This window comes from Emys orbicularis, chromosome 1, assembly GCF_028017835.1.
Source record: "Emys orbicularis isolate rEmyOrb1 chromosome 1, rEmyOrb1.hap1, whole genome shotgun sequence".
Taxonomy (NCBI): Eukaryota; Metazoa; Chordata; order Testudines; family Emydidae; genus Emys; species Emys orbicularis.
The window spans coordinates 2,664,112-2,688,292 of record NC_088683.1 but is presented as its reverse complement, the minus strand read 5'-3'; positions in this window follow the sequence as shown (position 1 = coordinate 2,688,292).

Here is a 24,181-nt window from a genome sequence, read left to right as displayed (position 1 = left end):
GTTCTTCCAGAGGGGAAGGTCTCTGGGCTGTTCCCCAACCCACATGGTGAATCTCTGAGGCAAGAAAATCCGCCAATAAGCGCAGGACCCACCAAGATAGAGGAGGAACTTTGTCACAATGGATAATGGCTGCTATGGCTTGCTGAAGCATGCAAGCGCACGTGACTACATCATGTGATACCGGACTCCATCTTGTGCCTGTACTTTTCCACTAACTGTGCTATGGGCTTCGTTTGGGACAATGAAGTTCCCTCCACATGGAAGAAGCTATAAAAAGGTAGAAATGGCATCAAGACCTGGCCTCATTTCCTCCACAACTCAACACCTGAAAAGACATGTGGAAAACAAAGGACTTGGACTGGAGAGATGGTCCCACATGGGAAAGAGGGAACCCCAGCCCGTGTATGCAAGATTAGTGAACTGTTAGTACCATCAGGGTGAGACACTGCTTGATTCACATCCTGTCTAGTTTATAGAACTTAGATTAGGTTTTTGTTTTGTTTCTTAGGCTATGTCTACACTATGCACCTTTTAGTAACACGGCTGTGCCGCTACAGCCATGCTGTTAAAAGGTGTGCAGTGGAGCCATTGTTTATTAGCAGGAGAGCTCTCCCTCCAACAAAGCGCTGTTCACACCGGCACTTTTTGTCGGTAAAACTTTTGTCATTCAGGGGTGTGTGTGGGTGTGTGTTATTTTCACACCCCTGAATGACAAAAGTTTTACTGACGGAAGTCCAGTGTTGACAAAGCCATAGGTAATTTACTTTGATCTGTACACTTATTTCTTATAATCACTTAAAATCTATCGTTCTGTAGTTAATACATCCGTTTTCACCTAAACCAATGTGTTTGAAATTCAAAGGGAAATATCATAGAATCATAGCATATTAGGGTTGGAAAAGACCTCAGGAGGTCATCTAGTCCAATCCCCTGCTCAAAGCAGGACCAACATCAATTAAATCATCCCAGCCAGGGCTTTCAAGGCCAAGCGGGCCTTAAAAACTTATAAGGATGGAGATTCCACCACCTCCCTAGGTAACCCATTCCAGTGCTTCACCACCCTCCTAGTGAAATAATGTTTCCTAATATCCAACCTAGACCTCCCCCACTGCAACTTGAGACCATTGCTTCTTGTTCTGTCATTTGCCACCACTGAGAAGAGCCGAGCTCCATCCTCTTTGGAACCCCCCTTCAGGTAGTTGAAGGCTGCAATCAAATCCCCCCTCACTCTTCTCTTCTGCATACTAATTAATCCCAGTTCCCTCAGCCTCTCCTCATAAGTCATGTGCCCCATCCTCCTAATCATTTTCGTGGTCCTCCGCTGGACTCTCTCCTATTTGTCCACATCCTTTCTGTAGTGGGGGGACCAAAACTGGGCACAATACTCCAGGTGTGGCCGCACCAGTGCCGAATAGAGGGGAATAATCACTTCCCTGAATCTGCTGGCAACGTCAGGAGTGATGTGTAACTTGTTTGTATCTGTGTATAAGAATGCATCCCCGAGTGGATATCTTTGTCCAGCCTAGGGGGCAGTGGAAAGTCCCACCACTGACTGAGCTGAGTCCATTGCCAGGGGGCACATATTCATAGTATGTCCTGTAGAGTAAAGTCTAGAGGGAACTATTACTGTGCTTCGTTTGACAATAAACCTGGCTGACGTGCCTTCGTTCCTTATCAGAGTCTGTGGTCATTGGGGGTTCTCTTGGGATCTGCTGTCAGCTATCTGTGCAGAGCCGGGGCAGCACACAGAGGGAACACACACAAACATGCAGCCAATTGATATCAACATTGAACACAGCAGAGCACCACACCGGGAGCGTTTGACAACACAGGTGACCCCGACCTCTGATCTGGTGAGTAAGCGAGCTGTCCGCTGTAGGAACCGTGATCTAACATGGCAGAAAACCTCGAGCTAGGGAACCCCCTGATCCCCTCCCTTTATATCTCCACAGAGTTTGATAACTCACGGACCCGCTGGATTGCCAATATGGGGGGTCCATATGAATTTTTAAAAAGTGGGGAAACATGGACTGGCATATGTAGAGCGATGGTAGAAACCGAGGCTCTAAAAAATAATAATAAAAGTAAAAAAGCAATAATTGTGAAACTACTGTCTATGGCAGTGAGATGGCTTAAACAGCACGCCACCATACTGGCCGGACAGGTAATGGAAAAAACAGGGGAAGTAGAAGAGGCAACCCTGGTCAAATACACCTCTATCTACCATATATGGACAATTAAGTTAACAATCAGCTAAAAACCACTAGCTGGACCAGGATAAGCCGTCATTTAATTTCAGCTTGGTTACTGTGTAAAAACAACTGTATTATTGCTGTGCTACTGTATTATTGTTGTACTGTTGTCTTATTGCTGTATTGTATTATTGCTGTACAACATTTACAATGTGCATAACCTTGCTAAACTCTTTAACCAACACACAGGTAAAAATTAACAAACAAATGGCAGCAAACAACCTGAAGACAAGTTAAAAACAAAGTGGTAAACAAACAAAAAGTTACATAGTAACTACAAATTGGGTAAACAAATTGCCTGTTAGTACCAGTCATAATTTGGGTCACTGACACTGCATCCTAACTAAGGCACATGTTATTCAAAACGATCTTGTTCAGTGTCTGGGTACCAATACTACATCCTGACACAGCACTATTTGATAAATTGGTTATTCTCCATTCAGTAGGTTATCTGGAAGACAGCATCCATAAGAAACAACTGGATCTATGTCAACTACTGGTGTGTCACAGAGCCATGCAACCAATGGAACAGAGAAGCTGGCCACTTCTCTTTCCTGCCCAGTGAAGCTTACCAGAGGGTGACAACCAGCAGTAAGGGTAACCTATAACATGAATGGACAGTACTGGGTAGTAACTAATTACAATATAATTATATATAAAGGCCTCAGTGGCGTTTTACTTTGGGTCAGTTTGTGTTAGTTACTTTCCCGTCCCTCAAGGCACCATCCATGGCCTGGGTACCGGCCTTCACCGGTGCTGCTGAGAGCTGGAGAGAGGGGCTCTATGCCAGCAAGAGCTCACCTCCAGCCTTCCTGGACACAGGGGTGACACCTCCTGCTCCTGGCTCTGGGCTGAGCTGAGAGCAGTTCCAGTCACCCAGCACCGCCCTGAGTGGGCAGGGCAGTGCCAGCGGTTTCAGCTCCCAACTCCTGCACGTCTCTCTGTCTGTCTGGGGCTTGGCGGGAGCTGACCCAGGTGGCGGCTCTGGCAGGAAGCCGGCTGCTGTTTCCCTTTCCAGGAGAAGGGTCGGCAGCAAGACTCGTTTGTACCTGGCTCCATGTCAGTGACTGGAATTAGGAGGTGCCCCACGTGGTCACTGAGGGTCTCAGCTGCAGCACAGGGAAGGGCCTGATGGCTCTAATGCCAGCCGGGGGGGGGGGGGGGGGGCGCTGAATGATGTCCAGTGAATCCACAAACCGCAACACCCCACCAGGGGCTGGTGGACTGAGGCCTGAATCAGTAACTGCAGGACCACTGGGCTCTGATTGGCTGAGACAATTTCACCCAGCAGGTGACTCATGACATCCATCCTGTCCCTAGAGCTAACAAACAGGATGTGGGGAAGTTCCTGCCACAGGGGTCAGGTGTGTAACATCCTGCTGCCCCAAGGTTGTAGCTGAAAGCCTTCAGCTCCCCACAGCATTTCCTCAGGGCTCTGGCTCTGAACGCAGCTGCTCTATGTTCTTTGGTCAAGACTTTCAACAGGGCCTCAGTTTTGGGGGCCTCAGCTGGAGACTCCATAAAAGAGCAGGAGTGCTCAGCAGTCAGCCCCCAAGAATCAGGCTATGTGGACATGACTCAGGTCGGACACCGCAAGTCCCGTCACTTTTCCATCCTCGACCTTCTGTCCCTCCACACACGCTTTGCGTTTCCTGTGTTAAGATGCACGTTGCTTGATTATGCCCCAAGTACCAAGTGGCTCAGATCACTCTGTACCCCTGCCCTGCAGTGTCCTTTTCTTGTCTGTTTGTCTTTGGATTTATACGCCTAGTAGAAAAGGTGCTTTTCCTAAATCCTTGTGCTTTAATGGTTATTTAAAACCACAACTAAACATTAAGGCAGAAGCCAGTAGTGGCCTTGCCCTGCACAGCAGCAGCTGGCCAAACTAATGCAAAGGCCAATCCATACTGAGCTCTGTCGGGCTGCAGGGAGAGTCAGAGGAACCTGGTTACCCCAGAGAGCAGTGAGCTCCTCCGCCCCCTGCCCAGAAGCAATGAGCCGGCACTTTGTTATCTCAGCTCATTGTAGGCTGGGTCAGTTGCTCACTCAGGGCTGGGTCCTGATGCACCAGAACTGCTAGATTACAAAGGAAATTGCAATTGTGGCAGCAACTGTCACCTCTTATGGGGCAATAAAATGGTGACACCCAAACGGTTTGTGCAGGAGAGCTCAGTGCCTGGCCCTTCGGTCCGTATTCCTAGCAGTGTGGGGTGGGTGCTGAGCAGGACCGGGAGAGGCTGGATCCCTGTGGGATGCTATGGATGGGTGGGGGGTCTTGGAGTGGAGGAGCTGGGCCCAACGCAGGTTATAGAGTCATAGAGTTTTAGGCCAGAAGGATCATGTACTCCCTCGCAGAACTAGCCCAAAAGAGAACAGCCCTTGGGAAATTAACATATTGTGTGTCACAGGGAGAGAACAGGAGGAACCCACGTGCCCAAATACTCAAGGCCCTGCAATGGCAGGGAACTGGTTAAGTGACATATGCCCAGATGATCCTAGCAAGTGACCTGCACCCCACACTGCAGAGGAAGGCAAAAAAGCCCCAAGGTCCAAGCCTATCTGATCTGGGGAAAAATTTGTTCCCTACCCTGAGCATATGAGCTAGGCCCACCAGTCAAGCACTAGGGCCTTGTCTACACTGCAGAGTTTGGGGGCAATAGGCAGCTTTTGATGGCAAAACAGTGGAGGTGTACACACTGCAATGCCACTTGGCCCCTCCTTAGTCCTTTGTTCTCCAGCTGGTCACACCAGGCTGGCTTCCTGCAGAGGGGGCGGCCGTCCATGGTTGTTAGTTGCTAGGTACCAAAAGTCCAGGCAATTAGAGTGACTGTTGTTTTCTCAGGCTTGCCATGGGCATGGGGCCCAAGCCCCAGACAGCCAGTCATTGGTCACATGTGGAGCTCTGCAAAGAGTATACAAACTCGCCCCCAACATGTAACCATTCTGCATGCAGGAGAAACTGAGGCACACACAGTATTCATACAAAATGTTATGAAAAATTCACACTGTGTCACATTTGGGGTTTTCAGGAGAGGGGCTGGTTCTAGAAAGAAAGGCCTTGGTGAAAATCTCATCCCATCTCCCACACGTACCCTGAGCCCCCAGCCCTGAGTGCAGAAAAAGCTCCTCCAGGAGGAATCAGTCTCAAGCCCTGACCTGTAAATTGGAGTCTCTTCCGCACTCCAATTCACTTGTAGAATCACAGAATATCAGGGTTGGAAGGGACCTCAGGAGGTCATCTAGTCCCACCCCCTGCTCAAAGCAGGACCAACCCCAACTAAATCATCCCAGCCAGGGCTTTGTCAAGCCTGACCTTAAAAACCTGTATTTGCTGACAATGGGGGGGGGGGATAACCCAAACCATACAGTGATGGCACCAGTCAGCCCTTGTGGTGCGAACAGAGTGATGAGCCTGGGCTGCCTGTTACAGACCGTGCTGGCGAAGCGGCATGTAGACTAAGTGTCTGGAAGAGATAAGTATATCTGGGCTCTGACTGGCTGAGACGATTGCACCTAGCAGGGTGGTTCATGGCATCAATGCGGTGCCTACCAGTAACAAACAGGACATAGGAAAGTTCCCGTCCCAGGGATCAGGTGCTGTAACATCCTGGTGCCCCAGGGATTCTACCGAAAACCTTTTCCTCCCCAAACACTTGCTCAGGCTCTGGCTGTGCGTGGAGCTGTGGTTCATTTGCCGGCTGTTCGGCACTCAGATTTCCCTGGCCTCCCATGTTGTGTAACAGGGCAAATGTCACCCACCCTCATCGCTCGTAACCCCAAGGGATTGATTCACTATATAGCACCTCTGGGAGCCACTAAAGAGACCGAGGTGCCCTGGTTAGTGATGGGAACAGCCAAAGAGACCCAGAGGTCGGGAGCTGACTGAATTATCCAGATAGGCCAGGACCCTGCCACATGGCACTGGGAGCTCTGAAGGCTGATCTCTTTCTGGCCAGGCTCCAGGGCCAGGTATGCTGCTGCCCAGCACCAGGTACGACTGACCAGTAGGTCCTGCTGTCCCACCACCAAGATGGGGCAGGGGGCAGGGGCATTGCACTGAGATGTCTTCAGCCATCCCTCTCAGGCAGCACCCACAGACCTGTGACGGGCACCAGCTCCTGCCCCCCCAGTGCCCCACATCTTCTCTAGAGCATCCCACAGGGATCCAGCCTCTCCCCGTCCTGCTCAGCACCCACCCCACACTGCTAGGAATACGGACCGAAGGGCCAGGCACAGAGCTCTCCTGCACAAACCGTTTGGGTGTCACCATTTTATTGCCCCATTAAGAAGTGACATTTGCTGCCACACTTGCAATTTCCTTTGTAATCTAGCAGTTCTGGTATGTTAGGCCCCAGCCCCGAGGGAGCAACGTACCCAGCCTACAAGGAGCTGAGATACCAAAGTGCCGGCTCATTGCCTCTGGGCAGGGGGCGGAGGAGGTCACTGCTCTCTGGGGTAACCAGGCTCCTCTGACTCTCCCTGCAGCCCGACAGAGCCCAGTATGGCTCAGCCTTTTACTGCTCTGCAGGGCAAGGCTGTTGCTGGCTTCTGCCTTTATGTTTAGTTGTGGTTTTAAATAACCATTAAAGCACAAGGACTTAGGAAAGGCACCTTTTCTACTAGGTGTATAAATCCAAAGACAAACAAACAAGAAGAGGACAGGGCAGGGAAGGGTATAGGGGGATCTGAGCCACTTGGTAGCTGGGGAGCACCCAAACAATGTGCATCGGAACACAGGAAACGCAAAGCATGTGTGGAAGGACAGAAGGGTGAGGATGGCAAAGTGATGGGACTTGGGTGTTCAACCTGAGTCATGTATCAGAGGGGTAGCCGTGTGTCATAACTATAAAGGGAAGGGTAACAGCTCTCCTGTGTACAGTACTATAAAATCCCTCCTGGCCAGAGACTCCAAAATCCTTTTACCTGTAAAGGGTTAAGAAGCTCAGGTAACCTGGCTGACACCTGACCTAAAGGAACAATAAGGGGACAAGATACTTTCAAATCGGGGGGGGGGGGGGAAGGCTTTTGTCTGTGCTCTTTGTTTGGGGGTTGTTCGCTCTTGGGACTGAGAGGGACCAGACATCAATCCAGGTTCTCCCCATCTTTCTAAACAGGTCTCTCATATTTCAAACTTGTAAGTAAAAAGCCAGGCAAGGCATCTTAGTTTTACTTTGTTTTCTCAACTTGTAAATGTACCTTTTACTAGAGTGTTTATCTTTGTTTGCTGTACTTTGAACCTGAGACTAGAGGGCGGTCCTCTAAGCTCTTTAAGTTTGATTGCCCTGTAAAGTTATTTTCCATACTGATTTTACAGAGAGGATTTTTACCTTTTTCTTTAATTAAAAGCCTTCTTTTTAAGAACCTGATTGATTTTTCCTTGTTTTTAGATCCAAGGGAGTTGGATCTGTATTCAGCAGGAGTTGGTGAAGGGAAGGAGGGGGGAAGGGTCAATTTCTCCTTGTTTTTAGATCCAAGGGAGTTGGATCTGTATTCACCAGGAGTTGGTGAAAGGAAGGAGGGGGGGGAAGGGTCAATTTCTCCTTGTTTTAAGATCCAAGGGGGTTGGATCTGTATTCACCAGGGAATTGGTGAAAGGTTTCTCAAAGCTTCCCAGGGAAGGGAATTAGCTTGTGGGAATGGTGGCAGCGGACCGGATCTAAACTGGTAGTTAAGCTTAGAAGTCTTCATGCAGGCCCCCACACTTGTACCCTAAAGTTCAAAGTGGGGATACAGCCTTGACACCGTGTTAGTCTGAATCTGTAAAAATCAACAGAGGGTCCTGTGGGACCTTTAAGACTAACAGAAGTATTGGGAGCATAAGCTTTCGTGGGTAAGAACCTCACTTCTTCAGATGCAAGTAATGGAAATCTCCAGAGGCAGGTATAAATCAGTATGGAGATAACGAGGTTAGTTCAGTCAGGGAGGGTGAGGTGCTCTGCTAGCAGTTGAGGTGTCCTGAGTCATGTCAACACAGCCTGATTCTCAGGGGCTTACCGCTCAGCACTGTTGCCCCTTTATGGGGGCTCCAGCTGAGGACCCCAAAACTGAGGCCCTGTTGAAAGTCTTGACCAAAGAACATAGAGCAGCTGCGTTCAGAGCCAGAGCCCGGAGGAAATGCTTTGGGGAGCTGAAGGTTTTCAGGTAAAGCCTCGGGACAGCAGGATGTTACAGCACCTGACCCCTGGGGCAGGAACTTCCCCAGGTCCCGTTTGTTAGCTCTAGGGACAGGATGGATGTCATGAGTCACTTGCTGGGTGAAATTGTCTCAGCCAATCAGAGCCCAGCGGTCCTGCAGTTACTGATTCAGGCCTCAGACCGCCAGCCCCTGCCCCCTGGCTGGGTGGGGTGTTGCGGTTTGTGGATTCACTGGATGTTATTCAGCACCCCCCAGCTGGCATTAGAGCCATTGGGCCCTTCCCTGTGCTGCAGCCGAGCCACACAGTGACCACGTGGGGCACCTCCTCATTCCAGTCACTGACGTGGGGTCAGCACAAACCAGTCTTGCTGCCGACCCTTCTCCTGGAAAGGGAAACAGCAGCCGGCTTCCTGCCAGAGCCACCACCTGGTCAGCCCCCGCCAAGCCCCAGAGCAACAGAGAGACATGCAGGAGTGGAGAGCTGAAACCGCTGGCACTGCCCTGTCCACTCAGGGTGGTGCTGGGTGACTGGAACTGCTCTCAGCTCAGCCCAGAGCCAGGAGCAGGAGGTGTCACCCCGTGTCCAGGAAGGCTGGAGGTGAGCTCTTGCTGGCATAGAGCCCCTCTCTCCAGCTCTCAGCAGCGCCGGTGAAGGCCAGTACCCAGGCCATGGATGGTGCCTTGAGGGACAGGAAAGTAACTAACACAAACTGACCCAAAGTAAAACACCAGCCCCCTCTTCTTCCCCTTCCCCATTCCCTTCGGGGGTTCTCTGGGCACTAGACTTTCTCAGTCCACGACAAGTGACGCTGACTAATGTGTGTTTCCAGTGCCTGCCTGTGGCCACGTACACTCAGCTCAACTCAGAGCTGACCACCACCACAACCTGGGACGCTCTCTGAATATATCAGCCAAACCCAGCTCTCACCCCTAGGGGACAGGCCTAACGCTACAGAGGGCCATCAAGCTGTAATTCAGCAGGACTGGGTAACTTGCACCAAGAGTATTACAAGAAGTGACCTGTCTGAAGAAATAATGTTGATTCCAAGAAATCTTGGAACACCAGGGAAGTTTCATGACTGGAAAAAAGCGAATGTTGTGTCAGTATTTAAAAAGAGTAGATGGGATGACCTGGGTAACTAGAGGCCAATGAGCCTGATTTTGGTCATAGGCAAGGTAACTGTGCTGACATGATATGTTTAGACTCTGTAAGACATTGTCTTAGTGCCTCTGGACTGTTGATTAAAATCTGCACTTTACACAATCAGTGTAGCCCACATTAAATAAACTAAGAACTGGCTAATGGATAGATCTCAAAAAGGCAAATATCACCCAGCAGGGGTGTTGCTGGGGAGAGGATCCCATCCAGGGATTGGTTCTCAGACCAGTGCTATTCAATATCTGCATCAACAATCTGCAAGAAAATCTAAAATCGTTGATGGTGATAGTAGCAGATGACAGAAGACTTGGTGGACTGTCAAATAAAATATGGTTCATTTAACTGGCAGAATTTGCAGACATCTTTGTTCTCAATATAATATGGAATGTGCACCACATTTTAAATTTCACTTTGTCAGAGAAATGTGGCTGAACTAATGACTGACGTAATTCTACTGACTTTAGTGGAGATGATTCAACAATGAATTTGGCCCACTTAGTCGAAAAATATAAATCAGATAATAATTACCAACTTGGAAAAAAATTGGTTTTGGAAGTGTGAATTTATTAAATAATTGAATGCATGTGAATTCCTTTCCATCCCAAATGGACAGAGCCAACATGCCTTCTATTTATACATAAAAAGAGCAGTAAAATGCTTCCATATTTCTCATAAAAATAGTAAATCTCTCAGGTTCTAAAATCTATGTTTTCTCTAATGTTGAAAGGTGTAGGTAAGTACAAGTCTGAATTCTATAATCTTTTCTGCATTAGCTGCAGGAATTACACTCTGATCTCTTTCCCAATGAAAAATATTAACCTTTGCCAAGTATGGTAACTAAAAAGATGTCTAGATCCTTTATCAATCAAGATTTCCAAGACAGTAATATGGGCAGATGCTACTTCAAACTAAGATGAAAGCTACACACTATCATGATCACAAATTGTGCTCTATATGGTTCTGTAACCACAGTTAAACTCAAGGAAGATTTAAAAAGTGTGACTTTCTTTGTTTAAAAAAGGAGAACTAGTTCCCTGCTTCCAATGAGTAGGTGAAAAGCCAGCAGAAGAATTTCACTGATATATGCATCTTTGAAAAGGGATATTACATGTGTAATAGGCTGAAAGTGAACCAAGGCATCTCCAGAGAAAATTACTCCTGGGGGAATTCTGTTCCACTGCGCACACACATATTTCATGTGCTGCACATATATTTTTTTAATTGTATAGAATAGCTTCTGCTGAAAAGTTGATGCAGTTCTGCCTTTTGCCCACCAGAGGGCGCAGCGGCACTAGAACACAGCAACCACTCCTGGAAAGCTCCAGCCAGGATAGGGAAACGAAAGAGCCTGCCTTCTTCACTGTGGCTGTAGGGCCAGGTCAGGAGACAGGGGATATGGGGAAACAGACCGCGTGGGGCTGCTGGGGGTGGGGGTCAGACAGGGGCTCCTAAGTGGTAGTTGGGGAGGAAAGACTGGGGTAGGGGCTGAATGGGAGTAGGAGTTCAGGGCCACAGGGGGGAGGGAGGTGCAGGGCCACATGAGGGGAGGGGGCAGATGAGTGGGGGCACAGAGACATATGGGAATGGGGGTGCAAGGAGATATGGGGTGCAGGGACACATGGGGACAGGGGCAGCGGTGTCTGGCTAAATGGGAGGGGCTAGGGATCAGCCAGGGTCTGCATGGGGGTGTGACAATGCGGTTCTGGCGGAACCCAACTGAGAGTGCCAACTCAGGACAAATTGCTCAAACAGGGCAGTTACAGCCCAAGGCTGGGGTTTTTTCCACCTCTAAGGCAAACCAAACCAGCCAGACTAGGAGGACTTTGGTCTCACCCCACTGGCTAACCGCAAGTCTCACAAGCAATCTCCTTAGACACTCCAGTTTCCCAGTATTACCACCAGTGCCACTCATTATGGGGACAAATGCTTATGAAAACCAAGACCCCAGTAAAAGAAAAAGGTTCTCCTGATCCCAAAGGACCAAGCCCCAGACCCACGTCAATATAAAAATCAGATCTTACCCACAAATCACGCTGTTGCCAATCCTTTAGAACCTAAAATCTAAAGGTTTATTCATAAAAGGAAAAAGATAGAGATGAGAGTTAGAATTGGTTAAATGGAATCAGTTACATACAGTAATGGCAAAGTTCTTGGTTCAGGCTTGCAGCAGCGATAGAATAAACTGCAGGTTCAAATCAAGTCTCTGGAATACATCCCCCGCTGGGATGGGTCCTCAGTCCTTTGTTCAAAGCTTCAGCTTGTAGCAAAGTTCCTCCAGAGGTATGAAGCAGGATTGAAGACAAGATGGAGATGAGGCATCAGCCTTATATAGTCTTTTCCAGGTGTAAGAACACCTCTTTGTCCTTACTGTGGAAAAATCACAGCAAAATGGAGTCTGGAGTTACATGGGCCAGTTCCCGCATACTTTGCTGAGTCTCAAGGCATATTTGCCTTCTCTCAATGGGTCCATTGTATATCTGATGGTCCTTAATGGGCCATCAAGCAGGCTAGGCAGAGCTAACACCAGTTAGTCTGGGATGTCCCCCAGCAGCATAGCATAAGTTTGAAATACAGACAGTATAGAGCCAATATTCATAACTTCAACTACAAAACTGATACATACTTATAGACAGCATAATCATAACCAGTAAACCATAACCTTGTCTTAGACACCCCATTTGACCCCCTTTATACAAGATTTTGGTGCCACTACAGGACCTTGGTTGCAACAATGATCTATATGGTCCCAGGTTATATCAATAACATCACAGGGGGATGCTGCCTAACAATCCCTCCCCACCCTCCAAAAAAAAAAAAAAAAACCCTGTTCCATACTGTTCCAACCCAGACTGCTGCACTGGGCAGCACAATATGGGGAGAAGGTGACCAGCCCTCTGTGGAGAAAGAAATGGTTCGGGACTATTTAGAAAAACTGGACGTGCACAAGTCCATGGGGCCGGATGCGCTGCATCCGAGGGTGCTAAAGGAGTTGGCGGATGAGATTGCAGAGCCATTAGCCATTATTTTTGAAAACTCATGGCGATCGGGGAAGTCCCGGATGACTGGAAAAAGGCTAGTGCCCATGTAGTGCCCATCTTTAAAAAAGGGAAGAAGGAGGATCCGGGGAACTACATGCCAGTCAGCCTCACCTCAGTCCCTGGAAAAATCATGGAGCAGGTCCTCAAGGAATCAATTATGAAACACTTAGAGGAGAGGAAAGTGATCAGGAACAGTCAGCATGGATTCACCAAGGGGAAGTCATGCCTGACTAACCTAATTGCCTTCTATGATGAGATAACTGGCTCTGTGGATGAGGGGAAAGCAGTGGATGTGTTATTCCTTGACTTTAGCAAAGCTTTTGATACCGTCTCCCACAGTATTCTTGCTGCCAAGTTAAAGAAGTATGGGCTGGATGAATGGACTGTAAGGTGGATAGAAAGCTGGCTAGATCGTCGGGCTCAACGGGTAGTGATCAATGGCTCCATGTCTAGTTGGCAGCCAGTTTCAAGCGGAGTGCCCCAAGGGTCGGTCCTGGGGCCGGTTTTGTTTAATATCTTTATTAATGATCTGGAGGATGGTGTGGATTGCACTCTCAGCAAGTTTGCCGAGGACACTAAACTAGGAGGCGTGGTAGATACACTAGAGGGTAGGGATCGGATACAGAGGGACCTAGACAAATTAGAGGATTGGGCCAAAAGAAACCTGATGAGGTTCAACAAGGACAAGTGCAGAGTCCTGCACTTAGGACGGAAGAATCCCATGCACAGCTACAGACTAGGGACCGAATGGCTAGGTAGCAGTTCTGCAGAAAAGGACCTAGGGGTCACAGTGGACGAGAAGCTGGATATGAGTCAACAGTATGCTCTTGTTGCCAAGAAGGCTAACGGCATTTTGGGCTGTATAAGTAGGGGCATTGCCAGCAGATTGAGGGACGTGATCGTTCCCCTCTATTTGACATTGGTGAGGCCTCATCTGGAGTACTGTGTCCAGTTTTGGGCCCCACACTACAAGAAGGATGTGGAAAAATTGGGAAGAGTCCAGCGGAGGGCAACAAAAATGATTAGGGGTCTGGAGCGCATGACTTATGAGGAGAGGCTGAGGGAACTGGGATTGTTTAGTCTGCAGAAGAGAAGAATGAGGGGGGATTTGATAGCAGCCTTCAACTACCTGAAGGGGGGTTCCAAAGAGGATGGAACTCGGCTGTTCTCAATGGTGGCAGATGACAGAACAAGGAGCAATGGTCTCAAGTTGCAGTGGGGGAGGTCTAGGTTGAATATTAGGAAACACTATTTCACTAGGAGGGTGGTGAAGCACTGGAATGCGTTACCTAGGGAGGTGGTGGAGTCTCCTTCCTTGGAGGTTTTTAAGGTCCGGCTTGACAAAGCCCTGGCAGGGATGATTTAGTTGGGAATTGGTCCTGCTTTGAGCAGGGGGTTGGACTAGATGACCTCCTGAGGTCCCTTCCAACCCTGATATTCTATGATTCTATGAACCCATACCCAACAACCCTTCAAATTCACACCCAAGCTCCTTCCCGGCAATTACTTCCCTCTCCCACAGCTCCTCCGTTACCCCTGATTCCACCAAGCCTTTGCACTGCTTCTGAGGTGTGCAGGAAATATGGTTCTATATTGTAGTTTAAATGAACTATTACTGTATTAATATGTTAATTAATTAATACTCAGAGTTCTGTATTAATATGCCAAGTAAGGAACTATTTGTCAAAAAACATTTCCTTCTCTTTTTTGTTGTCTGTATTGTTACAGACATACTCGATGACAGGTATTTTGAAATAAATTTCCAAAATAATTGAAACTGGTGTGATTATATGGTATTATTTTGACACATAAAATATGCAGAATTTTAAAATTTTGGTGCAGAATTTTTTTTGTGTGCATAATTCCCCTAAGGGTAGAAAATGAATGAAGAGGGTGAAACGTGATCATTAAATCTCTAGGGAATGAATCACTCCAAAATAGAGTTTCAGGGTGGGATGACCAATAGGCTACGGAAGTCAGGATTACAGTTTTTTAACTTGGGCTGTCTGACCTTTTAATTTAAACCACAAATAAGGAGAAGATGAAGAGTGCTGTTCAACCCCCAAAAGCAACAGAAACAAACTATAGTGAATGCAGCTCAGTAGGTTATACTAAGTGTTTTGAAGTGAATAAATCTCTCATGATTGTGCTTATAAATGATGCATCTAAATGCTAGCATGACAGCCAAAGCTAATCACCCAGGATATGTTCATTTAATGCTCAGATCTTCTGATGATTTGACTCACTGGTTAGAACCCTCAGCTTCCTGCCCTCAGTGTCTCAACGCTGATTGGCTGAACTGGGGGCTAAAGCTGTGCCCTTTCTACTCCATCATTTTACCTGACAGCCTAGAGATTCTGACAGGCTGTAGCTCTCCCTGTTCTGCAACAACAGAGAGCTCCAGTTGAGCCTGACCAGACACTCCGCGGAGGCGTACAACACCTGGAGAAAACCCACAAACTGGGGTCCAAAGCCAAATGCTCACAGAGTGCCCAGGCGATACCCATGGTCCACCCTGTCGAATGCCTTCTCCTGACCCAGGGACTGAAGGGCGAACAACAGACCATCTCTACAGCTGAGCTCCAAGAGATCCCAGACCAAATAGAGATTAGCAAAGATGGTACGGCCCGGGACGGTGTAGGTCTGGTCTGGATGGACCATGTCTGCCAGCACGGAGCCCAGCCGCAGCGAGATGGCCTTCGCTAAGATTTTATAGTCCGTGGCTGAGGAGCGAGACAGGATGCCAATTCCGAAGGTCATGGGGGTCCCCCTTCTTTGGGAGCAAGGCAAGCACGGCTCGCCTGTACAACAGGGGGAGGACCCCGCTCTCCAAGGACTCGGCCCAGACGCTGAGAAGGTCCGGGCTGAGGACATCCCAGAACACGCGGTAGAACTCCACGGTCAGCCCGTCCATGCCCGGAGATTTATTGGTGGGCATGTGGTGGAGGGCTTCCGAGAACTCGGCCAGAGTGAGAGGCAGCTCTACCCAGTCTCGGTCGTCCGCGCTGACAATCAGAAGTCCGTCCCAGAGCACTTTGCAAGCATCAGAATCAGTCGGATCTGGGGAGGAAAGGCCTGCATAGAAGGCCCTGGCCCTCCCGCACATTTCCGCCAGATCCGTAAGGGGGGTGCCATCCTCTGCCAGGAGGCAGGTGACATGCTTCTTGGCCTCCCTCTTTTTCTCCAGGGCGTAGAAGAAGCGGGAGCTGCGATCCATCTCCCGAAGGAGGCGGATGTGGGATCAAACAAAGGCACCCCGGGCCCGATGGTCCTTGAGGGCCCGGAGCTCCTCCTGTTTCTCCAAGAACGCTCCGCAGAGGGATGGATCCTTGGGGCTGGCGGCCAGACGCCTCTCCAGATCTAAGACCTCCTGTTCCAACTACTCTATTGTCGCATCTCTCCGTTGGCTGGTGCCCCGGGTGTAGTCACGGCAGAAGAGCCGGGCGCGCGCACCTTCCCCACATCCCACCACCGCCGCGTTGAGGGAAATGCATGCCTCTGCCCTCGCCAGGCCCATGGTGGTCTGAGAACGGGGCCGGCCAGATGCTGGAGGAGTAGGCACGTGAAAGGTGACAAAGTGAGAAATAAATGTGGTCCAACCGGGAGTGGTGCGACCGATGGGCCTCCACCCAGATGAAGGTGAACGTCGAGATGTCATCCGGGTGGTGGTCGCACCAGACGTCCATCAGGGAGTGATGGTTTACAATCTCTTGGAGGACGCCCGCGGCGGCCGGGCACTGCTCGGTCCCTGAGTGGTCCCGCTCCTCGAGGGTGGTGTTAAAGTCCCCGCCCAGGACCAGGCACTCATAAAGATCAAAGGAGCCGAGGAATGCGGACGCCTGCTGATAAAAATGCAGCCACTCCGGGCCCAATGTCGGGGCATAAATGTTGATGAGGTTGACCACTAGCCCCTCCATGCGGACCCGGAGGTTCAGCAGGCGGCCCAGCCCAACCTCAGCGACCCCTAGCACCTCGGGCCGTAGGTCAGGGAGAACAGGGTAGCAACCCCAGCTGAAGTGGTGGTGAGGTGACTAAAACAGACCCTGTTGTGATATTATGAGTGTAATATAATATCTCATTGAAAGATGACAGGGCCAGAAAGAGTTAATTAACTCACAGACTGACCTAACCCATGGCCAAACTTTGGAGACTTGTTAGGAAGATCTGTAAATGAACAGAGCTTTGAAATGCAAGTCTGCATTGTTAGAGTTAGAAGGGTAGATGTTTGCTCAGGTCTTGTGATATAAGCAAACAAGTCTTGTCTATTGCTATAGCTTTGATTCAAAGATCAAAAAAAGGAGTATCAGTATTTAGGAAGACACTTGAGGGAAATTGTATTATTGTCTCTATGTCTCTTTGAAGGTTGTGGTAACCTGTATCTGAACTGTTTAATAGATAAATTACCCTGTGCTAATTGCCATGATGTTTGGAAGAAGGAGAGTTAAGCCTAATGTTTTCTCAGGCCAAAAGGCTTCTGGAAATGTATAAAAACCCTGGGACACGATCCTGCTTCCTCTCAGATCTGCTTTGGGTTTCAAGAGGGGGAAACCTTCAGCCACAAGGATTGAGATCCCCAGTCACTGACTGGAGTCACCCTGAATATGGACATTGGACTATAACCTCTGGACTATTTCTAAAAGGACTTTTGGCAACTACAAGCTCATCTCTGCTATGCATCTGAACCTCAAGAATTGAATTCAAGTCTGTCTGTATATTGATCTTTTAACCAGCACTCTCTCTTTTCTTTTTTAATAAATTTTAGCTTAGTTAATAAGAATTGGCTATAGCGTGTATTTTGGGTAAGATCTAAGTTATAATTGGACCTGGGTATGTGGCTGATCCTTTGGGATTGGAAGAACCTTTTCTTTTATATGATGAGATAAGATTTTCAGTAATCATCATCATATTTTTGACAGGTTTGTCTGGATGGAGGCCTGAGGGAACGTTAAGGGAACTGCATTGTTTGAACTTCTAAGTAACCAGTGAGGTACTATAGAAGCTGTTTTGTGCTGACTTGGTAAATCTAAATATTGGAATATCCCCCAGCTTTTGGGGTTTGTCTGCCCCATTTTGTTTGCAGTTCACCCTAATTGAGTGACCTCAGCTGGCTCCTACAGGCAGCACCGTCACACCTGTCCCCCCACTCCAGCCAACTTGCTTCAGCGGCTGGAACCATATGGGTCTCCTGCAGGAAAACCACAGAGTACCCCCCCCCCAAAGGAAGGAGAGGGCCTGGCGCCTGCAGAGACCCATCCTACAGCCCCGGGTGTTTAATGTTGCAAAGATGATGGGTGCCATGCGGAGGGCTGGGGGGGATCCTCACTGGCAGGGGCACTCACAGCCCCTGTTGGGACGAGCAGCAAACCATGACCTACCCCGTAGGTGAGGAAGGAGTCATGGAAGCCGCGGGCCCGCTGGTAGGCCAAAGCGGCCTGCCTCCCGGTCCCTTTACCATCCCCCAGAATGGCCCTTACGGCCCGGAGGATTTGATAAAAGTCTCCCCAGAGCTGGAGAGCGAGCTGCACCTTGTTCCAGGACCCACAGATATCCTGGAGAAGCTCTCCCAGCTCCTCTTGCAACCTATCAGGGGGTGGGGTTACAGGCTCCTGGCCGTCCTCTAGTGGGACCCCTGTCGAAGCCCCATGGCCTACTGAGACGCAGCCCACCTCAGACCCCCGCTCAGTGGGGGGCGGCGGAGGGAAAATAGCAGTACCTAGGGGGTCGGGATGGGGAACACAAAGGCCGCTCCCTGGGAGTCATCGTCCGGGAAGGGGAAGGAGATGGCCCCAGGGGCGACAATAGCAGCATGGAAGGGGGAGGGGGAGGGGGCCGGCATAAGGGGCAGGGGTCAGGAGCAGGGTTGGGGAGAGCGGCAGAGTTGGGACCAGGGGCATGGCACCTCTCAGTCAAACTGAAACAGGGGAGGGGCACAAGCACATAGGAGGGGGCATGGGCACATGGGGCAAAGGGCTAGTCAGAGCAGGGTGAAGGCGGTGGCGGGACAACCAGGCTGGAGGTAGGACAGGAATACCAAGGGGCTAGCTTCAGTGGCTGGGGCAAACAAAACTGCAGAGGGAAAAGGGCTGGGCAGGAAAACAAACTGAAGCTGCTGAAGGACTGGAACAAAGTGGGGGGGAGGCAAAGGGCTGCAAGGGGAAAGGGGGAGACTGCTGCAGGGAAGGGGGGGGTCAGTCCAAGGGGGGGGAACATGTGCCCACGTGCACTTGCAAAAGAGTCCTTGTTTGGGCTGGCTGCTGCTTCAGGCTCAATGGTGGAAACAGGGCGTGGCAAGCCAGGGAAGCAGGTGAGTCCCAGAGGCAGGAGCTTGGGGCAGATGGTAAGTGCCCACTGGGGGTGGTGGGGATGGGGGGACACACAGAGGGACCAGGGGGCAGGCCCACACCACACCCCCTGTGTCCCCACAAACACAATCACGACCCCACCACAAGAGCACAGTTTGAAAGTTACTCAGTCCTTGCAGGCCTCCTCCACAGTGGTCTGCATAGGCTCTGCATGCTCCCCCAGCAGCAGATGGTCTCCTTCTTCCTCCTCCTCAAGCCATCAGTGGCTCCCAGGCAGCAACAGCAGCTCCAGTAGGCAATCCAGTGACCGGGCAGGAAGGACCCCTCTCAGGTGCTAGTGGTGGTGTCCACAGCAGCAGTAGCAATGGCTGGGGCTGGGGTCCCTCACTCCCCTCTCTGGGGAGCGGCCGGCAGGCCCCCACCCAAGGGACTGCAGCAGGAACAACAACAACTGGGGGGGGGGGGTGTCCAGCAGCCAGGTAGCAGAGAAGGGGCATGGTTTCTGGCCCAGTCAGGGGAGTAGCTAGAGGAGAAGCAGCACCAAAGGCCCAGGGCTTAGCAGCAGCGGTAACTTCCGACCACTCTCCAAGCCAGAGGACTATAGGAGAATCATTGGAGGCCAAGCTATTGGTCTCTGGAGAAACAGCAGGTCTCTGTTCCCTGACTAACCAGAGCAGGGGCTGCTCCAGGCTAGGGTGGACACATGATTCCAATTAGCCTTTAAAGAGTCAGTTGAAGCCATTCGGCTAATGAGAACACCTGACTTCAATTAACCTGCAAAGAGTCAGGTGAGGCTGTTAAGCTAATGTGAACACCTGACTCTAATTAAGGCCCCTCTGATACTATAAAAGGGCTCACTCCAGTCAGGCCAAAGAGAGCCAGGGGAGAGGAAGTGTGGCTGAAGGGCTGGGTAAAGAAGATGCTCTCAAGCCACTGGAAAGGGAGCCCTAAGGTAAGGGTGAAGAAGGCGTTGAGAGAAAGAAGTGGGGGAGCTGTGGGGAAGTGACCCAGGGAAATGTAGCAACTCTGGCAGCGAGAGGTCGGCTGCCAACAGCTGCTGCCATTAGGGTCCCTGGCCCGGAACCCGGAGTAGAGGGCGGACCCGGGTTCCCCTCAACCCGTCACTACAGAAACACCTCCTGGGAGGGGAAGACCGGCCTCTGTCAGGACAGGAGGCTAAACTGTTCTTGAATAAGCCCGTAGGGACGACAGAGACTGTGGGAGTTCTCTCACCAACCTCCTTGCTGGCTTATGATGAAAATGGGCCCAGTAGACTGTACCCTGGCCCTAGAGAGAGAAGGGCTAGGTGGAGGGTTGTAGTGAGCCTCTGAGGCTAGCATAAACCTCCTGGAAGCGTGGGACCCACGGGGACAAGGTCAGAGCTCTGCCACACGGTATAAAGTACCTTTATAAAGATACAACTGTGTCCACGCTAGAATTTGTGCCAGGACAACTATTTAGGTAGAACTAAATAAATAAATGCATCCCTAACCAAAATAGTTGTATTAGTACAAAGAACTACATGTAGACCAGGCCTTTACACGTTAGGAAACACCATAATTAAGGTTGCCTGTACAACCTTAGTACAGTGCCGTCGTGCATATGTATTGTGATACAGACTCACAAGTGCGGCTTTGGGGTCAATTCCCTTCCCCTCACTGCATCAGTTTCCACCAAACTACCTAGGGAAGTGGTGGTTTCTCCACATACTAATGTCTTCTAATGAAGACCAGGCTTTGTTCCATAACTAGCTACTGTGCTCTACTGGAGGCCTGTGATATGCAGGGGAGGCGGAGGGGTCAGATTAGATGATCTGTCGGTCTCTTCTGGCCTTACAGTCTACAAATCTATGAGAAACTGAGGCTTGGTCTACACTAACCCCCCAAATCGAACTAAGGTACGCAACTTCAGCTACGTGAATAACGTAGCTGAAGTTCGAAGTACCTTAGTTCGATCTTACCTCGGTCCACACGCGGCAGGCAGGCTCCCCCGTCGACTCCGCGGTACTCCTCTCGCCGAGCAGGAGTACCGCAGTCGACGGCGAGCACTTCCGGGTTCAACTTATCGCGTCCAGACAAGACTCGATAAGTCAAACCCAGAAGTTCGATTGCCAGCCGCCGAACTAGCGGCTGGGTATAGACGTACCATGAGTGTGGCATGTTGAGCAGCCTGTGATGTTTTCTTGTGTAGCCTGCTTGATCCCCAGAGCTAACAGTGAGTGGGGGAGGGGGTGATACAAGGGGAGCAGCTCAAATATCCAAAGGGTTTGGCCAGGGGCAGGACATCAGCCCTGCAGGGCAATGGTGAGTGTGGATGTGACATCACAAGGACCTTTTGCAGGACCTCAGCTTATTGGTCAAAGGAGGTTGGGAGGCGGTGACCTCACAGAGAGAACTGACAAGGGCCAGGCAGGACAGGCTGCAGGGCAGGGGCAATCTCAGAGACCGCCATGGCTTTGCTGCAGCCAGTCTTCTTCTCGAGGTCACTCCTTGAAGACTGAAAGAGAATTCAGGTTCAGGTACATGAGCATGAGGAGAAACCTCTGGAGTTTTCTCCTTTCCCAGTAATTTTGTGAGAAAACAGACATTCCTGTTGAGGAGGTAAGAGCCCCAGAGAGGTTTGGAACATATTTAACCTGATCCATCTGGTGCCGGCCAAATTCTAGGCATGGAAAATACTAGGTAGGGTGGCAGAGGTTTTTTCCCACCTAGGCCTTTGTCCCTTAGAATTACTGGAGACATTGGGGCTTGTGTGTTTTGGATTCCCTTTTCCCTGCTCCCCTCCCTCCACTGGCAAGGAGGGGGTTGCTCTCCAGCTCTCATGGTTGGAGGCCCTCACAAAGAGGTGGGACTGGAAGAGTGCTCTGACAGAGATCCCCACTGGTGACCTTGGCCGTTCAGAAAGAGGGTGTGATGTTGCACTCTATATGGTTTTATGAAAATATGCTAATGAGCTTAAATATAATGTAACTGGAATATACGTCATTCAAAAGGTCTCTTGTAAGGTATCATTACAAAGTTTATAATCTACTGAGTGTGATCATCCTATTTGTATAAATGTACCACTCTTCTATCTGAAACTAGAAATATGAAATATAACTCTGAGGGCCTATTGTAATTATGCAAAGTGTGGGCCATTGATGGTGGTTTGGAATCTTGATGACTCCCATAAACCAGGATAATTGTCTGCAGATGGCTCTGTTTTACTTGTAAGTCTCCCTGTATATATGTGTGCTGGCAAGTGGGTAGTAAAGTCTTACAGTGACATGTGATCATGTCACCTGAACTGGAATCCATCTTTAACCTGGTGCTTTTCCATTGAGAAGGAGAGGGTGGGAACCCAGAGAGGGTCAAAAGATTCCCGCCTTATGCAAAAGATGTATAAAGGGGTAGAACAGAACAAAGATAGGAGCCATCATGAGAAATCCCCTAGCTAACACCTGAGCTGGAACAAGGGCTGTACCAGGGGAAAGGATTGTGCCCAGACTAGGAAGGTGTCCAGTCTGTGAAAGAAATGTATTGACACATCTCTGAGGGTGAGATTTTAGCTTTATTCAGTCTTCTTACTGTATTAGACTCAGACTTGCATATTTTATTTTATTTTACTTGGTAATTCACGTTGTTCTGTCTGTTACTACTTGGAACCACATAAATCCTATTTTCTGTATTTAATAAAATCACTTTTTACTTATTAATTAACACAGCGTACATATTAATATCTGCAGGGGGAAACAGCTGTGCATATCTCTCTATCAGTGTTATAGAGGGCGAGCAATTTATGAGTTTACCCTGTATAAGCTTTATACAGGGTAAAACTGATTTATTTGGGGTTTAGACCCCATTGGGAGTTGGGCATCTGAGTGTTAAAGACAGGAACACTTCTGTAAGCTGCTTTCAAGTTAAGTCTGCAGCTTTGGGGCACATGGTTGAGACCCTGGATCTGTGTTGGAGCAGACGGTCGTGTCTTGCTCAACAAGACAGGGTGCTGGATTCCCAAGCTGGCAGGGAAAGCAGGGGCAGAAGTAGTCTTGACACATCGGTTGGCAGTTCCCAAGGGGGTTTCTGTGATCCAACCCGTCACACCCTTTTGTAAAGAAGTCCCATATACTGTGTGGACAAAGAAGAGCCAAGGGTAATTTGGCTTGATGGATTTGGGGGGAGAAGGCATTCTAGGAATAGATGCTCTGGGGGAATTGAGAGTGTTGGTTGATTGTGCTAATTGGGTTTTGTGGGAAATGCCTCCTGGCACCCCATGGAAGCCCGTGGAGATTTCAGCCAGCTATCGCATAGCAGCCCTTAAGGCATCTGAGGAACTGGAATTGCCTGCTTGGCCCCCATCAGTTTTGGCAATTGCAGAGAAATACCGGGAGGTATGGAGCAAGAATAAAATCGAATGTGGTAAAATTGATACAGAAATCCTAGTCACAGGCCCTGATCCTCCGCCCCAGAAGCAGTATCGATATCCAAAGGAGGCGGGAGCCAGCCTAAAGGAAACAATTGATGGGCTTTTGAGCCAAGGAGTTTTAGTGGAACAGCCCAGCACTAACAATGCTGCCCTGTGGCCCGTCCTTAAGAGTGATGGCAAAACCTGAAGGCTTGTGATGGATTTTCGCCCCCTTAACCGGGTGACTCCACCTATGGCCCCCTTAGTGGCTAAATATCAGGAGGTAATGGCTTCTATTGTAGTAGGGGCCCAGTAGTTTTCAGTTTTAGATTTGGCTAATGCTTTCTTTGCTATCCCCTTACACCGGGACAGCTACTATAAATTTGCCTTCACCTGTCAGGAAAAACAATTGTTTTGCCCGGGTCCCCATGGGATGGAATAACGCACCTGTTATCTGCCATGCCCATGTAGCAAAAATGTGGGAGGGAATGCCTGAAAGGTATAGTGTGGTTTCTTATGTGGATGATATCCTGGTCTGCACACAGACCCAGGAGGAAAATTTAAAGGTGCTGGACAGAGTGCTGCAAAAGATTCTGGAAACAGGGTTTAAAGTAAGCCCAAAGAAGGCCCAACTGTGCTCCCAGCAGGTACACTATCTTGGGGTAACCCTGGGACAAGAAGGGCGCTCCCCTGACCAACAGTGGGTTGAGTTGATTCTCAAACTCCCAGCCCCCACAGACATGGAACTATGCTGAGATCCTTCCTGGGCATGGTTAATTTTTCTGGAGATTTTTATAGAAGGGTTTGCAGAAAAAGCAGCCCCGCTACATGAATTGTTAAAGAAAGGGGCAGAATGGCCCTGCGGCCCAGAGCAGCAGGAAGCCATGGCCCAGTTAAAACAAGCCTTGGCC